Here is a 19,833-nt window from a genome sequence, read left to right on the forward strand (position 1 = left end):
ATCAATCACTGTACCGTCAGTGATTGTGTGGCGAGCCTTCTTCGTCTCCCTCAGAGGCGCATTTGTATTGATAGGAAGTCTTTAGTCTGTAACAACCAGACCAGGACAATTTGTTTCGGGCTATACTCGCAACATTATCATCACCACGACGGGACGTCGAAGCAACCAACCATCGCTTCCAGTACGCCAGATCGTGTCCTTACAGCTAAGAAGACAGCTTGGTAATGTACGTCCGCAGCACTGGCAAAGCAGGCATTTTTGCTAGGCGATAATCAGAGCTCAGCAGAGCGCGCATGTTCGTCTTTTCTAACTTTGTTCTATCTTGGGTGTTCATCGTCTGAGTTCTCACTAATGTAGCAGCAATTAATGTTGGGTTAGCTGTGTGTCTCTCTTAAGATTTGAGTTGCAAGGAATTGGCTGCACATACCACTTCGTCATAAACGTCACAATCTAGTTTAGGGACAACTTCACCTTCACAGCGTTTATTTGAGTATCCAATTTTTGAGCCAATTTGATGTATTGTAAATGTTTCATGTGTTTTTATTTATTATTTTGTGTTTAGTCTTAATAAATCATATTGTTATTTTGGACAGAACTTTCATTCTGTTAATCGGTAGAGCAATCCTATCATTTCTCACTACGTTAATGAAACCTTCCTTTATTTAACTTATTTATCAAATTAAATTATTGCAGGTGCCAAACTCTTTCCTACTCCACTTGCAGGGTTGATTACAGTCAGATCGCGTATCTTTTTAATCCATGTGCAACAGCAAAAGTCGGAGTTAGAATAGGAGGGGCTTAGAGCATCATTTACATATGTATATTCTAGAAGAATTTAGTGTTAAATACACTGCTACCCCGGCACCTAGCAGGTACTTTGTTATTTATAATGATCATGCCGCTCTAACATATGCATTCAAGCAGAAGAATGAGAAAACAACATCAATCCAATTACGTTATCTCTAATATATTTCACAGTTTACAACAGATTTGTGACATATTTCTGGTAAAGCAAATGTTGTGGCTCATAGCTTTTCAAGGCTTGAGGAATTGGTTCCAATTAACTATGAAGAGATAGCCCCAGCACAGGAAAAGAACGAAGGGCTTCATCAACTGCAATTTGGCAATAATACGTGACTCAGACAGGAAAGCAATTGTGGTGTGATGTCTCAACACAAAGTATTCGACATTATATTCCTCAACAATTCTGTTATGCTATTTTTCAACATTATCATAATTTGGCTCATCCAGGTATCAAGACAACTCTAAAAATGATTACATCAAGATGAGTCTGGATGAATATGAAAAAGGACATTGCAAATTGGTCACGACCATGTAAAAAAAAAAAAAGTATCACGACATGTGCATTCGGCAATAGGACACTTTTCCGATACTGGTGAACGTTTTAAAGTAATTCATCTGGATTTGATAGGGCCAATGCCTCCTTCTGATGAAGATATGTATTGCTTAACATGCATCAATAGGGTTACAAATTGGACAGAAGTAATACGACTTCGGGATATACAAGCAGAAGCTGTAGCTCAAGCTTTCATCAATTGTTGGATTACTAGATTTGGTACACCTTATCAAATAGTAACTGATCATGGAAGACAATTTAAATCTGAGCTATTTCAAGCACAATCAAAAGTTTGTGGTTGTAATCAAACTCAAACTACTGCATATCATCCTCAATCCAAAGATTTCATGGCACACTTAAAGCAGCAATCCATTCACATTCAACTATAAAATGGACTTAAACAGTACCTGTAATCCTTATTGGTCCTTGTTGCTCAGTCAGAGAAAACACGAATGCTACAATAACAGAAATGGTTTATCGTTCACCCATCAAGATACTTGGTGATATTTTTCAAGAAGTAGGAACAAAAAGGAATTCAGACTTACCCCAATTTGTTTTACAACTAAAAGAATGTATGAACCGGCTGAAACCTGTGCAAATAGCTTACAAAGTAAAAGAGACACCATTTGTATACAAGGACCTTAACACTTCAACGGCTGACAGGGTTAAAAAGCCGTTAGAACCTTCCTATGAAGGCCCATACGAAGTCGTGGAGAGAACACCAAAATTTGTTGGACTCAAAATTAAAAACCAAGTAAAAAACATTTCCATCGACCGATTGAAACGTGCATATTTGCTGAACAAAGACGTTACGCTGGAAGATACTTCAGTTTCACCACCACTCCAGGACAAACAACCTGAAGATCAAAAGCTACGACATCAAGGTCGGGTCGCGTAATTCGATTTCCCGCAAGACTAGTGGACGTGGTACAGTGAATTGTGACCGTCTTACTTAGAAGGGGGTGATGTGGGAGCAGGTTGCTCTTCCATATAGTGTTTTGACATCGATAAGGTTAGCTTCAGAGCTATATGTTGTGCGATATCATACAGGGTTATTACAAATGATTGAAGTGATTTCACAGCTCTACAATAACTTTATTATTTGAGATATTTTCACCATGCTTTGCACACACATACACAAACTCAAAAAGTTTTTTTAGGCATTCACAAATGTTCGATATGTGCCCCTTTAGTGATTCGGCAGACATCAAGCCGATAATCAAGTTCCTCCCACACTCGGTGCAGCATGTCCCCATCAATGAGTTTGAAAGCATCGTTGATGCGAGCTCGCAGTTCTGGCACGTTTCTTGGTAGAGGAGGTTTAAACACTGAATCTTTCACATAACCCCACAGAAAGAAATCACATGGGGTTAAGTCGGGAGAGTCTGGAGGCCATGACATGAATTGCTGATCATGATCTCCACCACGACCGATCCATCGGTTTTCCAATCTCCTGTTTAGGAAATGCCGAACATCATGATGGAAGTGCGGTGGAGCACCATCCTGTTGAAAGATGAAGTCGGCGCTGTCGGTCTGCAGTTGTGGCATGAGCCAATTTTCCAGCATGTCCAGATACACGTGTCCTGTAACGTTTTTTTTGCAGAAGAAAAAGGGGCCGTAAACTTTAAACCGTGAGATTGCACAAAACACATTAACTTTTGGTGAATTGCGAATTTGCTGCACGAATGCGTGAGGATACTCTACCGCCCAGATTCGCACATTGTGTCTGTTCACTTCACCATTAAGAAAAAATGTTGCTTCATCACTGAAAACAAGTTTCACACTGAACGCATCCTCTTCCATGAGCTGTTGCAACCGCGCCGAAAATTCAAAGCGTTCGCCTTTGTCATCGGGTGTCAGGGCTTGTAGCAGTTGTAAACGGTAAGGCTTCTGCTTTAGCCTTTTCGGTAAGATTTTCCAAACCGTCGGCTGTGGTACGTTTAGCTCCCTGCTTGCTTTATTCGTCGACTTCTGTGGGCTACGGATGAAACTTGCCTGCACGCGTTCAACTGTTTCTTCGCTCACTGCAGGCCGACCCATTGATTTCCCCTTACAGAGGCCTCCAGAAGCTTTAAACTGCGCATACCATCGCCGAATGGAGTTAGCAGTTGGTGGATCTTTGTTGAACTTCGTCCTGAAGTGTCGTTGCACTGTTATGACTGACTGATGTGAGTGCATTTCAAGCACGACATACGCTTTCTCAGCTCTTGTCGCCATTTTGTCTCACTGAGCTCTCGAGCGCTCTGGCGGCAGAAACCTGAAGTGCGGCTTCAGCCGAACAAAACTTTATGAGCTTTTCTACGTATCTGTAGTGTGTCGTGACCATATGTCAATGAATGGAGCTACAGTGAATTTATGAAATCGCTTCAATCATTTGTAATAGCCCTGTATAAGACAAAAGAATGTTGTATTGTTTTTTGAGAGTTGTAAAATGTATCGTCGCCTGAGCAACGCGCCGATTCACGTCTTGTAAAATGTTATAATAAAGAAGTTTTAAGTTCTTATTTGTGTTACATTGGCCTGTGTTAGGCACCACCGACAAGTCCATGTTGTGTTTGGAAGTGCTGGTATTAAGTCGTGGTTTTCGTGGTTATTCTCCATCTTTGTTATTCAGTCCTTGTTATTGTTTCGTTTGTTATAGTTTTGTTGTAGATTGTTTTGTTTTTTTATCCCTTTCGTTAATCTCAATAACGGAAGAAGAAATATTAATCGAAACAGGAAGGGAACAGCCTGAATCACATGAAATGAGCGACAGCAGATATTCGAACACTGTTAGAAAAGAAGCCTTATGGAATAAAATAGTAGAGGTGGTTGGGGTGCCAGGTAAGAGAAATGATATACTTCTTGTTATACTGTAACACTGATTTCAAACAAATAATTTAGACATACATGGTTTCGAATTTAACTGGAACACATGGCTCTTCACATGGGAGAGATCCGTGTTGGCTACTGAAATAGCCCATCAATATTGTTCTTACAGTTAAAGCAGAGTTTTCAACACAGCCACCTTGCCTGTAGACAGCGTTTATGTTGGTTAGTGTGTCTGAAACGACGTATGTCCGTTCAGGCACAACATGGCCTTTTTTGTAGTTGTGAAATATGCACATAGTGATAATAATTCTATCTACATTTTGTGGCATGGCACGAATTCTTTGAAAATATATTTGAAATTTTTGTGCCATTAGGCCAAGTGCATTCTCTGAAACTCCATCTCAACTGAAGTACGGGATACAACCCATTGGCTTTGACCAGTGACGTCGCAGGTCATTCATGGGTGTCAGTGGCTTTACTTTCGAGCCATAGATAATGAATCAGTTGTCTGCTGTGGATAAGCGCCATCATTGTAAATTAAAAAAAAGTGGTTTTAAAAGAAAGCACTAGATATTGTGTAAGATTCATTTCGTTTGCATTTGTAACACCATAGCTCTAATGCCCTACTGATTTATTTTGCCTTTTGTTTTATTTAATGTTACATCGTTGAGCTTCTGTAAATGTGTTTGAATCGATAACACAAAATAGTATACTCCTTTCTTTGTTAAAACTTTGATGTCATGATTTGATTCTATGCAATGTAGTATATCTGTCATTTAAATTCTTTGTCCCAATTGGATGGAGACAAAACTTACTGTATATATTTGGAATTTGTTTAAATAATTTTGTTTAGAACTACCTAGATGTGAAAATAATATGTTTTGTTTAAAATGATTGTTTGCTGTTATGTAAACTGCTGACCTTCACTTAGGATTCTTAGCTATTTTGTGTGTAAGAGGTAGTGTGGTTCCCCTCGGGAACGGAACTGAGTAGCACGCGAAAATTTTGGTTGGCCTAGGTAGAAAAGGTGGAACAAGAGTCAGTTGGGCACAAGCTACCCAACTGTGAACTGCCCATGTAGAAGTTGTATAGTGTGCTGGTTCCGAGAGAGGCTTTTCTTGACGCTTTCCAATGCCTTGGATGGATGGATGAAGAGCTGAAAATATTCTGGAATTATCATCGCCACCAAGAAATGACAGAGTCCAGCAATTATACCTGCAAATCCACCCACTAACATGCAATCGCCGCGACATTGCGCAATCACTGTAACGGAACACTATAATAATGTACAGTGAAGGATCAGCTTATTGGATGTGTTAGTGTGCTCAAATATAAGGTAATTTATAACTGAATTTATGTACTTAACTTTATTTTTTTTTTCTTATCATAACACCTCTCAGTTTCCTCTCCATATGAACTAAAGTGATTACCGAGTTTCCTTACTGAAAGAACATTAAAGCCCAGTGTTTTGCTAAATAATGCCTCTTGAACATAGTAAAAAGAAAGTTAATGTGGCAAGAGAGTGAGTTAAAGTAAATGATGCTTGCTGAAAATAATTTTCCTATTAAAACTGCTTATTAATATGTTGTTGCCAACTTCAAAATTAAAAGTTCTTAAGACTGAGGCTTATAAATTTTTGCTTAGTAAATGATCACATTGCTGCCTGTTGTAAGTCGCAGAAGGTGAGTCGGTATCTTACAAATATGTTATTTTTGTGTCTCACTGTAGTAAAAGTGGAAAACTGCAGTTGTGGAAAGTTATATACTCATGCTTGCTAAGCACTTGTTTCTTTTGGGTATTGAAAGTGTATTGATAGTGTAATAGGATCCACAGTTTATCCTTTATGCTCATGATAAATAACAATTAATAGAAAGACCACTATTTATGAAAACAATAACTTCTTTATTCAAAAAACAGTGAGAAGTAATTTGTTAGTGAAATACATTTAACTTTCATTCTAAATAGAAAAGTATTTAGCTGAGAGAAAGACTTAACTTACGACCAGTTCATAATTTTGCAGTGAACTACATTTACAATTTTTTTTAATAAGATAGGAAAATGTTTGAAAAATAATATTGAACCTATGCCTATTTTATGATTCTACAGTCAATATTAATAGTAATGTTATAAAGATCAATCAGTTTGAATAAGCCATGAATGTAATAGCGTGTATTGTTGTCTGTTACATTTATGCCAGTTGTTTGTTCTGATCTGTTAACTCCAACCTTAACCTGAACACACTGTATCCAGGTGCCAGAGTTCATTACACCCGCGTGTGGTAGAGTATAGATTGTGTTTGTCCATTGAAGTTACTCATACCTAATTTCTTAAACAAGAATGTTAATCATTCTCTTGCCTAATTAGGCTGGCGACCGCTTTCTTTACTCTTTAAACAGTGTAGCTAGGTAAAATATTATTTGTTAGTGTTCAAATGTTTACGTAATTCTGACTTTCACTTCCAATAAGCCACCTCCGTTAGGTCCAACACGGTCAACATAACAAAATTCCTCTCAGAGGGTAACACTGCTCTGTTGCGTTATACCATAATTGCTTTAACAAGATAGTTTTATTTCAGACCTGTCTTCAACTTTTAAGGTTATGGTATAGCAGTAGCGGACGGTAGTGTTATACATTGATTTAAATAATTGGTTCTTTCCAGTTTATTCGGTGTTTAATTCCATCTTTAGTGAGTTTGAGATAATTTGGAAGAATAGTTTTTCATTTAGGCCGTGTCCTACGTCAGCGACAGAAGCGAGTGACAGTGAGCGACTTCTGGATATGCGACACTCCAGTGACAAGCAGCAGCAACGGGCGAAAAGCTTAGGTGTCCTGCGCGCTACAAGATGGCTGCTTAGAACCAACCAGCTGTTTCTATAAAACGGCATCCCTAACCTGTAGAACACTGCAGCTGCAGAGTAAGGCTACAGAATTAGGTTTACTTAAGAAAATAAAGCGAAAAGGAATGCTGTGCATAAAATTTACAAAGGGAGGAATCTCCATGGAGAATTTCATAAATATCATCAACTATGAAGATCACCAGACAAATTCTTCGAATACACGTGAAACAGCAGAGGAGTATTCGAGTATCTCATCAATAAATTAAATATGAGCGTTTTTTTACATGATCAAAAACTTTGAACAGCCAATAAATGCGGAGGAATGACTACAAATATAAGTACAGAGATTGATACTTTTGAAAAAAAAAAAAAAAAAAAAGAATCTAGCTGTGGTGAAGGGGTAACACATACAGTTCGTGATTATGTGTTAGGAAAAGGTCTTGGGTTCGATTCGGGGCTTGGCTGGCTGCCTGCCTGGAAACACGTGTGCCACTGCCTATTGTGCGTTCCAGGTAGAAGAGGACTTCCTGGCCACCCCGCCGTCACCGGCCAGCCAACGGACCGTCCCCACCTGCCGAAGTGGACGCTGAGCGAGCTGCACCACGCCGCCCTGGTGAGTACAAACTTTTGTTCTTGATTCTGTTTTTGTGTTAATTTGGATCTAAAATGGCTCATCTGAACAGAAGTAACACGGTATCATGCACGTTCGACCAAAACTTTTAAAGATCATCCACTTTTGACGGTCATAACTGGATTATAGACGATGTTGGTGTGCCTCTGGAAAATATAAGTGGTGTTCAGCTAGACTTTTTGATCAATACTCTGTTCTTGAAAATAGATAACCCGGAAGAAATTGACTGGATAACCAAGACAAACAGCGGATGCGAGCATGGGGCTCACAACACCACAGCAAGCAGAACAAGAGTGGAAGAAAGTTAGTGAACGGTAATAATGACTGACTATATTTAAGCTATAGCTTACTGCCACGAATATTTGATGGAGACCAAGAACAACTCTCGCAGTTTTTAGACAATTGTGACAGTGCATATGAAATAGTAGAACCAGGAAATCCAAACCAATATTGTATCCACCCCGACCAAACCCACCCTTTTGTTAATTATCAATTGCCCCCCCCCCCCACCCCTACCCCAACCTGAAATTAACTAACAAATTTTGGAGGATACATTTGCACAACATGTTTAAGGAAACTCTTAAACAGGCAATATGTATCGGGTACTCAATATCTCCATGAGTATTCATCTTAATGACTTTGTAGTGTTGAAATGTGTCGTTTCACCCTCTGTACAACAGATTTTATGGCTGACCAATAACCTTCCATACTACTGGTACAAACCCCAGTTGAAGATCTGAATTCAATTGTGACTGACGACAAGATGCTGAAAACCCCTATTCCCCAAATCCGTACATGAAGAAAAATATCGGAAATAACTACAAAATCCTCTGCAACATGACCTTCAATTAATTTCACCATCACTTCCATCGTTCAGTTAGGAAATACTTCAAAAACTACATTATCACAATCTGGTCCTGAAATGACAGCCCACCAAACCCATAATCCCACTGAACCCATAATCCCACTGCAGGTACCCCTCTCTCGTAGGCTACTTGATTTTGCCAAAATGAGACTCATCAATTGCGACTATAACACCCCCCCCCCCCCCCCCAGGCCTCCTATACTTTATGTATTCCCCACAAACTCCCCAAAGAAACGAATACCAGTCTAAAATGGTACGCTCACTCTCACGACATTCGTGCAACGACAACGGGATATGGAAGTTCCGACATAGGGACGAAACAATTAGTAACGTTTTGAAACTTCCTGGCAGATTAAAACTGTGTGCCCGACCGAGACTCGAACTCGGGACCTTTGCCTTTCGCGGGCAAGCGCTCTCGCAGGAGAGCTTCTGTAAAGTTTGGAAGGTAGGAGACGAGGTACTGGCAGAAGTAAAGCTGTGAGTACCGGGCGTGAGTCGTGCTTCGGTAGCTCAGATGGTAGAGCGCTTGCCCGCGAAAGGCAAAGGTCCCGAGTTCGAGTCTCGGTCGGGCACACAGTTTTAATCTGCCAGGAAGTTTCATATCAGCGCACACTCCGCTGCAGAGTGAAAATCTCATTCTAGTAACGTTTTGATTCAACATTCAGGATACGGCATCAGGAATATTAAAGTGTACAATCTGCCCTTTGACGTGCCTGATGAAGAGATCACCAAGGCGATCAGAATGTATGGGAATGTTTTCGGTCTCACCAGGGAGAAATGGTCGAGTGCTTACAGGATTCAGGTGGATTTGGGTGTGCGGACGGTTAAAGTGGACCTCCGTAAGCACATTCTGTCATTTATCACTGCATGTGGACACCGCGGATTCGTCACTTATAGCTGACAACTGCAAACGTGCTCAATCTGTCATGCTGAGGATCACATGTGGAACAACTGTCCAAGGAAACGGCCGACACAACTGCCCAGGGAAAACAGCTACGCAGGAGCAATGATGAATCAGAATGCAGCATTCCCCGCCCTTTCTCTGAGAGAAAAGGACACGCCACCCCAGGACGAAGAGCACGACGGAAACGCCATGAAAAGCCAGCAGGCTTAGCAGGCCAACATGGCGGCTGCAGCTGCAGTAGCGCCCAAACCCACCCCAGCGGAGGACATAACGACACCTTTGGCGGAAGTTGCCAGCGCTGACAAAAGGCCGCTTAGCGAGGACAGCGCAGAAGAAAGTGAAACCCAGCAGCGGCCGGCCCGCATGCATCCGAAGCACGCGAAAACTCAAGAAAACTCATGAAAAGAAGAAACGCGAGAGCGAGACGGAAAGCACTGGGAAATGACACACGAGACAACACGTGAGCAAATAATAAAACAAAGAACAAACCAAGTGAAAAAGATCCTGAAACTAAGCTCGGTTTACACTAGCAAGCTATTGCAGCAATTTACTTGTGCAGAGGAACTTGCCGTGCGAGTTGCTAGTGTAAACATATCGCCAAGGCCAAGTCGACTTGCGACAATAGCAATTTATTGCGGATGTGACTTGCTGCACGGTTTCCGCTTCCAATGTGAACACCACGCAAGAAGTATCTGAAAGTAACTTGCAGCTTTTAGGATTTATTCCTATTTCCTGCAAGTAGGAAGCACAAGTTATAGTAAGTATGTTGTCTGCATAACACTCATATTTAACATTTTACTTAATGTGGTGACTTAATTTTATGCAACCATGCAAACAAATTTCAGAAATGGAGGAGAAACGGGAATGGATGAAGCAGAATACATAACATTTTATTGAAGCCGTGGAGAGCTATCCCGAAATATGGAACGTGCATAACTGGGACTTCAAGGATAGAGTGAAGAAGATGAGCGCATTAAATGAAATCTCGTCGATATTCGACACATCTGTGAAAGAAATACAGAGAAAGTAGCATAACTTGAAGACATAACCCCTTTGCCACCTGCATCCACTAGCTTGTTGTTTTAGGAGTCTAGAAAAAGACGATGTGTAATTATTACATGTTCTATTTAATTAGCTTGTCACTTTTCATTTTATGAGCATTAGAAAAAAAAAATTTTTAAAAGCATATCATTCTGTAAAATGCAGTTTATTTCAATAAATTTCATTGTTGTGTTTTCACATACCTTAAAATAATTTTCCCTTTTCAGGACGTCAAAAATGGCTTTACATACATCGGGTACGGTCAGAGAAATCGTGCTGACGGGAATGTGAAACAAGTACATTAGGGAACAAGTACATTAGGGACTTGTATGAGTCTCCTACAAAGAAAAGATTTCAAAATTCAAACTCTTTTTGGTTGTATGTTTCACATAAATAAATGAAAAGGCCTATTTTATTCGTAGCTCACCTGTAGCTATTAATGGTAGAGTGACTAGCAAACGTTCCTTTGCTGAAATAGCAATACGGAAGTTTGTGTCTCGTTTTGATATGACGGGCGCTATTAACGTCAATAACACACCAAATCAGTCGAGGACATTCTGCAAAAGTTTTCAAAAGTATCCATGTTCTCGATACTAAGTTCTTGCAAAAGTTTATTATAGGCATCATTTTGTGATCTTCTCACTATCCACTCTCTAACCCAAATACTTCTCCTTTTCTTTTTCACGTTTTTCATTACAATTACAAGAGCTACAGCGTATCTCACCCGCCTACTTGTCATTTTATACTTCGGCTTACACACGTAATTGTGCTGAAAGCATATGTAAACAGTATCAGCACGTTGACGCAAGTTTCTTGCCAAACAACTTGCGGAAAAATCTTGCTTGATTCTTGCGCTGCTGTGTAAACACAACTGCAAGCGGCTCGCAATAGCTTGCAGCAATAACTTCTGCAAGCGACTTGCTAGTGTAAACCCAGCTTAAGGCAGGACAACGAAAACAAAGCAAAAACATCCACAAAAATAAGTGGCGAAAAATCGAAATCGTAAAAGGACACCGATAAGAACACGAACCAAAACGGCACAGATGAATCAAAGCAAAAAAGGAGCAAGCAAAAGTGAAAGGAGAAGAAACAACTCCTCTCACTCACTAGAAACAGGTGCAAGCAAACAAAACTGGCCACCCGAACCAACCACGGATGCCGAATCCAGCTCCGAGGACTGACCCTGCAATGCACACATACACGGTCACAACCTTAAATGTGAACAAAATCTCATCTGCCGGAAAAATAAAAATGCTAACTGACTTCCTTCGCTACAACAAAGTGGACATAGCGCTTGTAAAAGAAATTACCAAAACGACCATGGAAGGCATTGCTGAGTACAATATCATCACAAACGTAGACCCTGAAGCAAAATGTAGAACAGCTATATTAATAAAAGAAAACATCGAATTTGATGACGTACGTACAACACCAAACGGTCGAGGCAAACTATCAAAATACGAGGCACGCTTTTCACGAACATTACGCCCCTTCAGGAACGGAAAAAAAAAACTAGAGCCAGATTTTTCAAACAAGACGTCTGTACTCTAATTAACGAAAACTTTGATAACCTAGTGCTCGGAGGTGCCTTCAATTGCGTCGTGGCGAAGGAAGATCAGATACCAACAACCAATATGTGCGTAGAATTAGACGAAATAATCAGAAAACGAAACTCGGAGACGTGTGGACAATGAAATATCCACACGCAACAGAGTTTACCTTTTTCTACAGAAACGGAAAGAGTAGGCTCGACAAGATATACGTTTCCAAAAACTTAGCAAAAGCTATAGAAACAGTAGAAATTAAGCTCATAGCCTTTTCGGATCATAACTGCCAAATTACAAAAATACTCCTCCCAGAACGGAAGAAAGATCAACGCAAAAGCTTCTGGAAAATGTCCACCAACGATTTAAAAGACGTAACACTACGCAAAGAAATCACCGACATGTGGGCAGAATGTTGGAGAAAAAAATCAAACACACAATCATCCATAGAATGGTGGGTAAAACACGCAAAACCGCCGTTACGAAAAACGATCATAAAGTACAGTGCAGAAAAAGCAATGTGGAAGAAATAGACAGCAGACTTCTACACACAGTGCATGAAAGATGTAATAAACGCCCAGACGAACGATCACACAACACTCTTGACAAAACTAAGGCGCATAAAAACAGAACTAGTAAACATGCAGGAAGAACGAACTGAAGCAATAAAGAGAAGAAGATAGCCCTTATGGACAGTGGAAGAAGAACCTGTCACATTTCACCATATACAGGGTGTTACAAAAAGGTACGGCCAAACTTTCAGGAAACATTCCTCACACACAAAGAAAGAAAATATGTTACGTGGACATGTGTCCGGAAACGCTTACTTTCCATGTTAGAGCTTATTTTATTACTTCTCTTCAAATCACATTAATCATGGAATGGAAACACACAGCAACAGAACGTACCAGCGTGACTTCAAACACTTTGTTACAGGAAATGTTCAAAATGTCCTCCGTTAGCGAGGATACATGCATCCACCCTCCATCGCATGGAATCCCTGATGCGCTGATGCAGCCCTGGAGAATGGCGTATTGTATCACAGCCGTCCACAATACGAGCACGAAGAGTATCTAGTCTCTACCTTTGGTACCGGGGTTGCGAGGTTGCGTAGACAAGAGCTGTCAAATGCCCCCATAAATGAAAGTCAAGAGGGTTGAGGTCAGGAGAGCGTGGAGGCCATGGAATTGGTCCGCCTCTACCAATCCATCGGTCAGCGAATCTGTTGTTGAGAAGCGTACGAACACTTCGACTGAAATGTGCAGGAGCTCCATCGTGCATGAAACACATGTTGTGTAGTACTTGCAAAGGCACATGTTCCAGCAGCACAGGTAGAGTATCCCGTATGAAATCGTGATAACGCGCTCCATTGAGCGTAGGTGGAAGAACATGGGGCTCAATCAAGACATCACCAACAATGCCTGCCCAAACGTCTGTGCTGATGATGTGATTGCACAATTCCGTGCTGATTCTCGTCAGCCCACACATGTTCATTGTGAAAATTTACAATTTGTTCACGTTGGAATGAAGCCTCATCCGTAAAGAGAACATTTTCACTGAAATGAGGATTGAGACATTGTTGGATGAACCATTCGCAGAAGTGTACCCGTGGAGGCCAATCAGCTGCTGATAGTGCCTGCACACGCTGTACATGGTACGGAAACAACTGGTTCTCCCGTAGCACTCTCCATACAGTGACGTGGTCTACGTTACCTTGAACAGCAGCAACTTATCTGACGCTGACATTAGGGTTGTCGTTAACTGCACGAAGAATTGCCTCGTCCATTGCAGGTGTCCTCGTCGTTCTAGGTCTTCCCAAGTCGCGAGTCATAAGCTGGAATATTCCGTGCTCCCTAAGACGCCGATCAATTGCTTCGAACGTCTTCCTGTCGGGACACCTTCGTTCTGGAAATCTGTCTCGATACAAACGTACCGCGCCACGGCTATTGCCCCATGCTAATCCATATATCAAATGGGCATCTGCCAACTCCGCTTTTGTAAACATTGCACTGACTGCAAAACCATGTTCGTGATGAACACTAACCTGTTGATGCTACGTACTGATGTGCTTGATGCTAGTACTGTAGAGCGATGAGTCGCATGTCAACACAAGCACCGAAGTCAACATTACCTTCCTTCAATTGGGCCAACTGGCGGTGAATCGAGGAAGTACAGTACATACTGACGAAACTAAAATGAGCTCTAACATGGAAATTAAGCGTTTCCGTACACATGTCCACATAACATCTTTTCTTTATTTGTGTGTGAGGAATGTTTCCTGAAAGTTTGGCCGTACCTTTTTGTAGCACCCTGTACACTGAATAGTCCGAAGAACATAACTAAAACGGATCAAACACCTGCAGAAAGAAGACGGAACCACCGCAGGAGCGCCAGCAGAGGTCCTGAAGCTTGTACACGAGTATTTCAGCCAACTCTTCAAGCGAGAAGAAACGAGCGAAGCAGCAACAGACACCCTACTCCACAGCTTGCAGGACGTCCTGACAGACACAGACAAGACGGAGCTGGTGGCAAACATGGAAAAGACGACGTACACAACATTGTCAAATCCAGTGCAGTTGTAAAAGCCCCAGGAATGGACTGAATTCCAACCGAATTCTACATCCAATACTGGGACATAATCGGCGACACGATCACCGAAGTCGTCAACGATATAATACAGGGAGAGAAACTGCCAGAAGACTTCACAGTGGGAAACATAATACTAATCCCGAAGAAAGATGCGCCCTGGAAAGTGGAAGATTACCGCCCCATCACGCTGCTAAACGCAGATTACAAAATAGCTGCGCGATGCGTGGCGGACAAACTAAAAACAGTCATGGCAAAAATAATAAGCCATCACCAGACATGTGCCTTACCGGGGAGAACAATATTCGAGGCCATAGGAGGCGAATACAGAGACTTCATCGGCATTACAGCAGTAAATAAATCAGAAGCTGCCGGCCGCGGTGGTCTAGCGGTTCTAGGCGCTCAGTCCGGAACCGCGGGACGGCTACGGTCGCAGGTTCGAATCCTGCCTCGGGCATGGATGTGTGTGATGTCCGTAGGTTACTTAGGTTTAAGTAGTTCTACGTTCTAGGGGACTGATGACCTCAGATGTTAAGTCCCATAGTGCTCAGAGCCATTTGAACCATTTTGAACCAAATCAGAAGCTGCGATAATGTCGATAGACTTCCATAAAGCGTTCGACCGCGTAGACCACGATTTCCTATTCAAAACGACGGAAAAATACGTCCTCGGCGAACCATTCATTAAAATCGTTAAGAACATCCTAAGGAGTGCCACATCACAGACGTCGGTAAACAGCCGAAATACGAAAACCATTAAAATACAGAGATCAGTAAGACAAGGATGTCCCCTCTCAATGAGTTTGTTCGCCATTGCACTGGACCCTCTGCTAAGAAAAATAGAAGACACCATAGCAGGAATCACGTTGCTTGGCGCCACACTGAAATGCAAAGCGTACGCTGACGACGTTGGTTTCTTCGTGGGAGACAGAGAAGACCTCAACAAAATAAACCAAGTCCTACAAACATTCGCTCAAGCAGCAGGAGCCAAAATAAACAATAACAAAAGTGCCCTACTACCGATTGGAAACAAAAAGATACAAGACAGAAGTACCTGGTACAAGGTTGTCGAAACACACAAGTGCCTAGGGCTGAAACTACACTTGTGCCCGATGAAAATGGTGGCACAAAACTGGAGGGAAGCCTTGCGCACGATAAGAGGTCTCGCCAGAAGGAATGGCAATAGAGAGATGGACCTGTTCCAGAAGGCGAGGCTTATTAACGAGCAACTCCTGCCAAAAGTATGGTTCATAGCGCAAGTGTCCTACCCGTCAAAGGAAATAGCAAGGTCCACTGAAGGTGCAATACATTACCTCCACTGGGGCCGAGAAATTTTCAAAGTGCAGCACTCCACAAGCACGCTAGGCATCCACAAAGCTGGAGTGGGCCTGACTGACGTCCAGAGAAAACGCGCCGCACTGCTGATACACGGCCTGAACACCGTAGCAGAGAAGAACCCAAACAGCCTCACAGCCGCTCTGATAAATTGGTATCGACCAGCATGAGAAGGAGCACCAGTAAACGTATCAGCAGTACCCTACAAATTAAAATACACTACTGGCCATTACAATTGCTACACCACGAAGATGACGTGCTACAGACGCAAAATTTAACCGAGAGGAAGAATATGCTGTGATATGCAAATGGTTAGCGTTTCAGAGTCTTCACACAAGGTTGGCGCCGGTGGTGACACCTACAACGTGCTGACACGAGGGAAGTTTCCAACCGATTTCTCATACACAAACAGCAGTTGACCAGCGTTGCCTGGTGAAACGTTGTTGTGATGCCTCGTGTAAGGAGGAGAAATGCGTACCATCACGTTTCCGACTTTGATAAAGGTCGGATTGTAGCCTATCGCGATAGCGGTTTATCGTATCGCGAAATTGCTGCTCGCGTTGGTCGAGATCCGGTAACTGTTAGCAGAATATGGAATCGGTGGGTTCAGGAGGGTAATACGGAACGCCGTGCTGGATCCCAACGGCCTAGTATCACTAGCAGTCGAGAAGACAGGCATCTTATCCGCATCGCTGTAACGGATCGTGCAGCCACTTCTCGATCCCTGAGTCAACAGATGGGGACGTTTCCAAGACAACCACCATCTGCACAAACAGTTCGACGACGTTTGCAGCAGCATGGACTATCAGCTCGGAGACTATGGCTGCAGTTAGCCTTGACGCTACATCACAGACAGGAGGGCCTGCGAATGTCTACTCAACGACGAACCTGGGTGCACGAATGGCGAAATGTCATTTTTTCGGATGATTCCAGGTTCTGTTTACAGCATGATGATGATTGCATCCGTGTTTGGTGACATAGCGGTGAACGCACATTGGAAGCGTGTATTCGTCATCGCCATAATGGCGTATCACACGGCGTGATGGTATGGGGTGCCATTGGTTACACGTCTCGGTCACCTCTTGTTCGCATTGACGGCACTTTTAACAGTGGACGTTACATTTCAGATGTGTTACGATCTGTGGCTCTACCCTTCATTCGATCCCTGCGAAACCCTACATTTCGGCAGGATAATGAACAACCGCATGTTGCAGGTCCTGTACGGGCCTTTCTGGATACAGAAAATGTTCGACTACTGCCCTGGCCAGCACATTCTGCAGATCTCTCACCAATTGAAAACGTCTGGTCAATGGTGGCCTAGCAACTGGCTCATCACTGTACGCCAGTCACTATACTTGATGAACTGTGGTATCGTGTTGAAGCTGCATGGGCAGCTGTACCTGTACACGCCATCCAAGCTCTGTTTGACTCAATGCCCAGGTGTATCAAGGCCGTTATTACGGCCAGAGGTAGTTGTTCTGGGTACAGATTTCTCAGGATCTATGCACCCAAATCGCGTGAAAATGTAACCACATGTCAGTTCTAGTATAATATATTTGTCCAATGAATACCCATTTATAGTCTGCATTTCTTCTTGGTGTAGCAATTTTAATGGCCAGTAGTGTACCTCAAAGAATACTTCATCCAAAAAGGTTATGTACTAGACACAGCAGAAGACCCCAGAATGAGGATGACCAAAAAGCTCTATGCGGAATTGAGAGGAGAAGCAAAACAGAACAAGATTGAATCAATTGGAGACAAGTGTGGCTCAACCCACACGGAAGCACGCTCAATACGAATGTCAAAGCTATTGCGAATCTCGATCAGCGATGAGTACAAATTAAATGTATTAGGACTCATTCAGTGGGAAAGGCAGCTAGGTGTAAGCTCCAGGACGAAACAGTGCGACAGTATTTGTAAATGATACGGACCAGCGCCGACGAAGTGGTGCCAGGAGACAAATAGCATTACGTGACTAGCTGCACGCTGTAGCCGGATGCATAACAGGGATCAAAGTAGCTTTCTCACATGTGAAACAAGTCTGAGGAAACGGCCAAGACAACTGCCCAGGGAAAACACCCTCGCGAGGAACAATGATGAATCTGAATGCAGGATTCCCCGCGCTTTCTCTGAGAGAAAAGGACACGCCATCCCAGGACGAACAGCACGACGGAAATGCCTTGGAAATCCAGCAGGGTGAGCAGGCCAACTTGGTGGCTGCAGCCGCGGTAGCGCCCAAACCCAACCCAGCGGAGGACATAACAGCACCTGCGGCGGAAGTGATGTTGGAAATATGCCAAGTACATGGTCAGCCTATAAGCTTTCCATGACGCACGAAGGTAGTACAAATAGGGGGTCAGAAGGACCATATAGTCAGTCGAGATCTGCTGAGCATACCGACATGGAGCCTGTGTCGTTCTACGGCAGACGTGGGGGACTTGCAGCCTCAGCTCTGCAACAACCAGGGAGATAGATTCCAGAGTAAGAGATTCAACTGACAGAAAGTAGTGCAAGATAGTGCCTGTAGGGATTCTCAGTTGTCAAACTATATGTGATCTTATGAATTCTATCCTGCAGCAGTAACCACTCCTCACCGAGTTCCATATCCTGCACCTTAGCATTAGCTTGCTCCTACTGGCTGTTGAAGTTGCAGAAGCTACCCATGCCTACTTCTACTTTTTGAGAAGATCAAACAAGGTAAGATCCCTGAATACAATTCGTGTCAATCTCACTCCCTCTCGGGACACGACATTGGCAGAAGACAATTTGGTGCCAGGTGTTGGGTTAGCTAGGTGCTCGTCTAAGGGAAATATACCCAGGCTACTGGAATAGGTGCAAGGGAAGGAGTAACAGAGTACAAGAGGCTTAGAACAGAGAGTATCTGCAGATGTGGGCCAAGGGGTCCACAGTTCGAAAAGTACCAGCAACAGCAGATGTGAGAAAAGGCCCACCGTTCCCTAGGTAACAGCGGCAGCAGACATGGGTAGAGGCCCACCGTTCCAAAATGCGACATCAGCTGCCGACTTGGATGAGAGGCCCACCGTACCAAAGGCATCACCAGCTGCGACTGCAAGAAGGAGGCTTGCGAACTCCAGCAAGCTATCGACATCAACAGCAGATGTGAGCACGAGGCTCACAACACCACAGCAAGCAGAACAAGAGTGTAAGAAAGTTAGTGAACATGACTTCTACTGCCAACTCAACCCCCAAACAGTAATAATGACCGACTATATTTAAGCTATAGTGAAGGCACAAAATTACTGCCACAAAAGTTTGATGGAGACCGAGAACAACTCTCGGGGTTTTTAGACAATTGTGACAGTGCATATGAAATAGTAGAACCAGGAAATCCAAATCAATATTGTAACCATCCCGACCAAACCCATCCTTTCATTAATTATCAAGTGCCCCCCCACCCCCACCCCAACCTGAAATTAATTAACAAATTTTGGAGGATACATTTGCCTAACATGTTTAAGGAAACTCTTAAACAGGCAATATGTATTGGGTACTCAGTGTCTCCATGAATATTCATCTTAATGGCTGTGTAGTGTTGAAATGTGTCGTTTCCCCCTCCGTACAACAGATTTTACGGCTGACCAATAACCTTCTATACTATTGGTACAATCCCCAGTTGAAGATCTGAATTCAATTATGATTGACGACAAGATGCTGAAAACCCCTATTCCCCAAATCCGTACATGAAGAAAAATATCGGAAATAACTATAGAACCCTCTGCAACATGACCTTCAATTAATTTCACCAACACTTCCTTCGTTCAGTTAGGAAATACTTCAGAAACTACATCATCACATTCTGGTCCTGAAATTACAGCCCACCAAACCCATAATCCCACTGAACCCATAATCCCACTGCAGGCTCCCCTCTGTTGTACTTGATTTTTCCAAAATTAGACTCATCA

This window comes from Schistocerca cancellata, chromosome 10 (genome assembly GCF_023864275.1).
Source record: "Schistocerca cancellata isolate TAMUIC-IGC-003103 chromosome 10, iqSchCanc2.1, whole genome shotgun sequence".
Lineage (NCBI taxonomy): Eukaryota > Metazoa > Arthropoda > Insecta > Orthoptera > Acrididae > Schistocerca > Schistocerca cancellata.